Here is a 6,590-nt window from a genome sequence, read left to right as displayed (position 1 = left end):
GTTATGAGCAAAATAGGTATGAATTGAATTGTGAGGATTTGGGTGAGATGGATTATATAGAAGGGTGGAAGGGGCACGTGTTTTGTCAAGTGTTATAAAAGCTAAACAGGCGGCCATTGCATGCAATGAGAATGCCTCATTTTGGGACACGTATACTTTTTGCTCTACTGTAACCGTTGCGGAATTGGACAAAAGCATTCAAAAAACACTTTAATTTGCATGTATACAGTAAAGTAATTTTCTTATGCTTTTTGGACTACTTTTTCTGTTTTTACGGATTCCTTATCGAGTTGGCATGGTACGCTGTATATTGAAATTGAAATTGAAATTTTTGATATTGCGATTTGAATATTATGATATTTAGTATACATTTTTATTACGCTATACTATCATAAATAAAAATTTTAGTGATAATATTATACTTTCTCCGTCCCATTTTATATGAGGTACTTTGATTCGGTACAAAGTTTAAGAAGAAAAAGAAGACTTTTAAAATTTGTGGTCCAAAATGAATGAATAATGATAGAAATTTGTGTGGCTGTAAATCATTTCAATAAGGGTAAAATAGACATTTTATAGTTAAATTGTTACTTTAATATAGAAATGTGTCATTCTTTTTGGGACTGACTAAAAAGGAAAGTAAGTCACATAAATTGGGACAGAGGGAGTATTATATTTAGTGATATTAATAAATATGATTATGTGAATTTTAATAACCACATAGTCTTATAAATGTCACTCCTATTTAAAAATTTAATATCTCTGAATATAATGAATTAATTCAATTATCGCTAATTATTATTATTACAATAGTAATAAATATATTAGTATAAAAAGAAATCTATTACCCGTAAATGTTTTTTTTTTTTGTATTGTAATGCTACTAGACAGCTAATCTATTCTAATGTAATGCCAATATTAATAACAAACAATTATTTTCATCACTCCAATTCGTAATTTATTATAGATAATATAAAAATAATTTTAGTGTTTCATAATTTATATTTAAATCTTTTCGCTTTGTTTGTCGGGAGAAACCTATTTACATGTTAATTCAAATGGAGATGCGTAGATCCATATGATTTATCAATATATTTACGCCAAACAGATCATATTGAAGACGGAAATCTAGTATCTAGTTTGAAGTAAATTGGTATTATGAAAATACTGATTTAAATATCCAACTAGTCGTGAAATCATAAATTTATCCTTTTTCATTGGGTGTTCTCTTTCTTTTTTTATTTTTTCTTTTTTTAGTGTAATAACTTTTTTATAAATTAGCGAGGACTTTTATTATTTTCTACGTTTCTATTTATATGTCGTTCTTACTTAAAAATAAATGCTTCTTAATATTTATCATTTCATAAAGATGATGCATAAACGATACTACTATTTTCTTATTTTTACCCTTAAGAGTTATTAGCCTTGAAAGTATGAATTTGACTAATATTGAAAAATTAAATATTAATTCATGTTTATTGATCAATTTAAATAATCAAAATAAATTAATTATGTTCATTTATTGAAATTTTGACTTCAAGAGAATATTAAATAAGGGTACAATAATAAATTTTACATATTTTTTTAAGGAACGTGAAATCTAAAATTATGACATATAAATATGAATAAGTAATTATAAGCCGCAGACAAATTTCGTACGTGTCTAAGGAGGAGTTCTCGATCGGTCACCCTTTATCTTTTGCCTATTACATTTCTTAGTTGACGTTTGATTTCGTGTTTTTTTTTGGTTAGTTTTGTATATTGGCAAGAAGGATAATGAGTCCTGCGTGTTCAAGCCTTCCACGTATGATTTAGCGGTCAAATAAAGTAAATAAACAATTATAAAATTTTAAATTTAAATTTTTAATAAAGATAATATTATTAGGTGATTTATTTTTATTTGTTTAAAAAGTGATAAGAAGCAAAATTATTTGATATATATGAAGATAAAAAAATAATGAGTACAAAATAAAATTAATTGAAATGAACACAAGCTAATTAATTCGAATACTATGCTTATAATTTTGTATTTTTGGCCAAAATACGAAACAATTCCAATAACACGATGTTTGATCTAACAGTTGAATGTGCAGCAGTGATAGAAAGCAGTGGCGGAGCTAGAATTTGTCTAAGGGGTATCAAAATATAAAGAAATAAAATTGTGAAGAATCCAATGAGTGTTGATATGTAATATATATACATAAAATAATATTTTTATTTTAACTACACAATGTAATTTTCCGACGAAGGGGTGTCGGTCGACATCCCTTAACTATATGTGGCTCGGCCACTGATGGAAAGTAACAAAGTAATAAATCCGGGTTGGTTCGGGTTTCTCAAATATCAAATCAAATTACTTGTGTCGAATTTTTAAATTTATTAACCAAACCAAACTAATAAAACTCAGGTTTTTCAACCTCGGCTTTTTTTGGATTGGTTCGGGTTTTTCAAATACCAAACAAAATCATTGTGTCGAATTTTCAAAATTTTAAATCAAACCAAAGTAATAAACCTCGAATTTTTTCGAGTTTTTGGATTTTTCTGATAAAGTATTCATACAAATATGTAATTAACTTGTACTTCAAATATTTTTTTAGTCCAACCAAAATACACCCATCTAAGGTGTTTCTTAAGAAAATAACACAAATATGATATGAGTGATGACACTAAAATATTCAATAAAAAATAATAATGAAATCGTATAAAATAAATATTACAAATTGATAAGTTGATCATAATTTAGAAGTACTAAATCATGCTAAAATAAGTCTAATAAGTATTAATTACATAATTAAACATTAAAGAAAATTAAAATTAGGTTATGTATTTTAAATGTCTAAACCAATGTAAAACTAAAGAACAATTATTCATCACTATTGTAATTCTTAATGTTGAATTAATTTATTTTGTTAGCATTAGTATTTATTTGATTTTGAATTGAGTTTTTTAAGAATTACTAATATCTATAGACTATAACTTTTACTGGACCATTCAAAATTCTAAGTCTAAAAAAAACTTGAAAAAATATGTTAAAAGATAAAAATTATGAAAATGTATAAGTAATATTTAGAAATTACATCAAAATAAATACTTTAATGTATAAAATAAATTTTAAAAATTATATATATAATGTCGAGTTGGTTTGGTCTCAGATTGACTTTTTTTAGTTAAAACCAAACCAACCCAAATATAATCGGATTTTTTTTCCAATACCAAACTAAGTCAAACCAAATCATTAGTCCGATTTTTTTCAGTTTAACTCGATTTGCGATTTGACATAATTTTCTATTCAATTTTGTACACCCCTAAAAGAGATAACAAGCAATTACAAGGAAGAAATGACCCTTCTATGATTAAAATTTAAAAATAGTAATCATTGATCATAATTAGGCTGAAAAACACTATATAAGAATACCTTTTCATGGGCAAAGTTGTTCATCTCCATGTTTGGAGTTCATGGAGACAATTTCTTACCTCCTTTCGATGGCGGGGATAAACTCTCAGCCTCTGTCTTATGGGTGTTCGAAAAACAATAATAGGCACTATAATTGAAGAAGAAAATAGCTTTGAGGAGTGTAATCACTTTTTTTAAAGAGAAATTGCCCATGTACATATTGGAGAAAATACAAACAATTTTCTTTGGATACAATATAGTCTTTTGTTTATACATGCAAATTTTTCTTAGACTACTTCTACAGAGTCTTTATATTTATAGATATTAAGAGATGACTCTTCATAAGAGTCATGTTCTTTCAAAAACAAATGACTTTTCATAAGATTCATGTTTTTTCGTGAACAAATGACTTTTCATAAAGGTCATGTTCTTTCATGAACAAATGACTTTTCAAAACAGTAATATTCTTTCACGAACATATGTGCCTGTTTAATTTAAGACCTCTATATATTACAAATTAAAATAACCAATAATGCCCCATTAGTTTGTAATATTTCTCATAATATCATGCACACCAGAGAGTATCTATAATAGATTTGAACTTTCCGTTAGTGCAAATACTTTAAAGTTCTGACGAAGCAATTGATATCTTAAAAGATTTGCATCACAACTTCATTTATCAAAATTGAAAATATCACACACACATAATATTATTGTAGCTTAGAAACTTCAGTATTTGCTTTAGCATGTTTATGACGATGTATTAATTGATTTCATGAATATTTACAAGACCAACCCTTTAGATCTTGCTTGAAGCGGCACAACTTCAATATACATACAGGTGAAATTAGCTACTATGTCTCTGTTACGATAGACATTTACTGATCTCATTAAGAATTTATTCAACCTGTAACAGTCTGCATTATAGAGTTGTCACTATGCCCTGTTATTTCAAGCATTTAACAACTCATCAACTTCTCACATAACATTGTGTAGTATACTTGAATCAAGGCTCTAATAGAGAATGTTTTTTAGCAACACAAAGTAACTTGTTATTACCCGTTGAATTTGTATTGTTAGAGTGTATACTAACTTAAAATTGGGTTCCTATCACTAATTGTGTTTAGTTTAAGAATTTTAGCCTTATTTCTTATTTATCATACTACATCTTCTTAAACTAATATTACAAGATTAATATAAATCATAAGAACGTCTTTCACATAAGGGTATCACCAATACATATGGCTAGATTTTTTTTATTGTATATTCATTTAATGGCTATTAAAGAAACGTCATTATCTCAATAACTTAGAATAGTTGCATCAATTGTGATCACAATATTTCAAAATCATATTTTTTCAGCCTTTTCATTTCTTTTCAAGCATTTATATGTTAAATATAATCTTATTCTACTATGAAATTCAGGTCTATTTTGATGCAAAACTTATGACATCTTCTTACATGTTACAAATTCAATTTATATGAATTTTATCATTATCATTAGAAGATTTACTATTCATAGACCAACACGCCAATTCATCTATGTATGAATGGTCATATCTATATAAAATATATCTTATATTCGAAACTTTTTTTTCATGAAAAGTCACAATATTAGGGTATATTTTCATCCATTAAATCCCAAAAAAATCTTATTCTTCAGTTAATTAAATTCAACACAAATTACATATTTCAATCTTTTTTCATGAATAGCTTATGAACACATGTTTTTACATTAAATTTAATATTTTTATATGGTTATTTTCGTAAGTCCAAAATAGAAAAAAATTCTGTCTTTGAAATTATGTTGCTTAAATTACATGCTTTATTCAGGATGACAGAATTTGTTATGATCAATTGCACCTTCAATCTTTTAGTTCCACATATATATGATGCTTTCAGATAAATCATTTATTATTTCAGTCTCAGATTTCAGTATTATTGAGTTATCCAGTATTATATAGTTTACCCTATAATTCAGCTTGGAGTATTATTTGGCACCGAGTAGACATAGGGATGAAGGTTCATCTGTCAGTTGGGACTGCGTCCTTTAGCATCAATTTCGAAGTCTCAGAAGTATGTATCAACGTAGGTTTTAAGGGTCACCCGTCAAACTAGGACTGACACCTTAATTCCTTTTGGAAATCAGCTTAGTGGATTCACGTTAGATATTGTCTATATCCTGGCAAAGTACATAACACTCTTCCAGCTTGGGTACATATTGGAATCCATTTAGCTCATGGAGTATGTCGGTTAATAGTATCTCCCACGGTTCAGTCACACGTATTTGATGACCTTGAATTTTAGTTTACTTAACACATTGTTGAATAGTTACATGCTTATTACTTGATTATTGCATCAACTCATTTATTTCAGTTTTATATTTTGTTCAACATCTTAGATTTATCATATTCGGCTTGTTAGATTATTCTATTTAACTCACATATTCATTACGTTCAAAGTACTGACCGCATACTCTTTAAATATATTATTTTATAATATGAGTTCAGACACCCAATATCTATCTCACGGTTAATATAATTTTCTATCATCTCAGCAGCTGAACTTGGTGTGTCCTCCTCTTTCGAGGACAAGAGCTACTGCTATTTTTTTATGTTAATAATTTAGTTTCAGACAGTTAGAGTTAGTTGGGGGCTTGTCCTAACAACTCATCTTCGTAAAGGATTTTAGACAATCAGAAAGTAGTTTCAGGTTTATGGTTTGTTCAAACAAATTTCATTTTGACTATTCAATTGTTTTGAATTTATCTTAATTTAATTTTCTCTACAATTATATTCAATTATTATTTCAATGTCAAGGCAGACCATGGATTAACTTGGGACCGTGTTATGACTATAGATAGTCTCGAATCATAACACTTGAGTAGTCGAGACCCAATTTGTTTGATTATGATAATTATTTCATGTTTCTCTTGTTATTTAGCATTTACATTATTATTGTAACATATAATTAACTGTCACGCCCCGAGCCTACACCCTGGGCGGAACCGGCACCCGGAGACCATCGTTGGCCCTAAGCGAACCCTTGGCCTGGCTTTCTTAACTCAGCGGAAACCTAACTCAACAGAATAACTCAATACCATACAAGGTTATAAAATAACTTAACTGATGCATAACATGCCAAAAGGCAACTCGTATCTCAAAATATCTCAAAATAGAATATTTACATATATATA

Source organism: Solanum tuberosum, unplaced genomic scaffold (genome assembly GCF_000226075.1).
Source record: "Solanum tuberosum cultivar DM 1-3 516 R44 unplaced genomic scaffold, SolTub_3.0 scf00255, whole genome shotgun sequence".
NCBI classification, from domain to species: Eukaryota; Viridiplantae; Streptophyta; class Magnoliopsida; order Solanales; family Solanaceae; genus Solanum; species Solanum tuberosum.
This window is presented reverse-complemented; position numbering follows the sequence as displayed.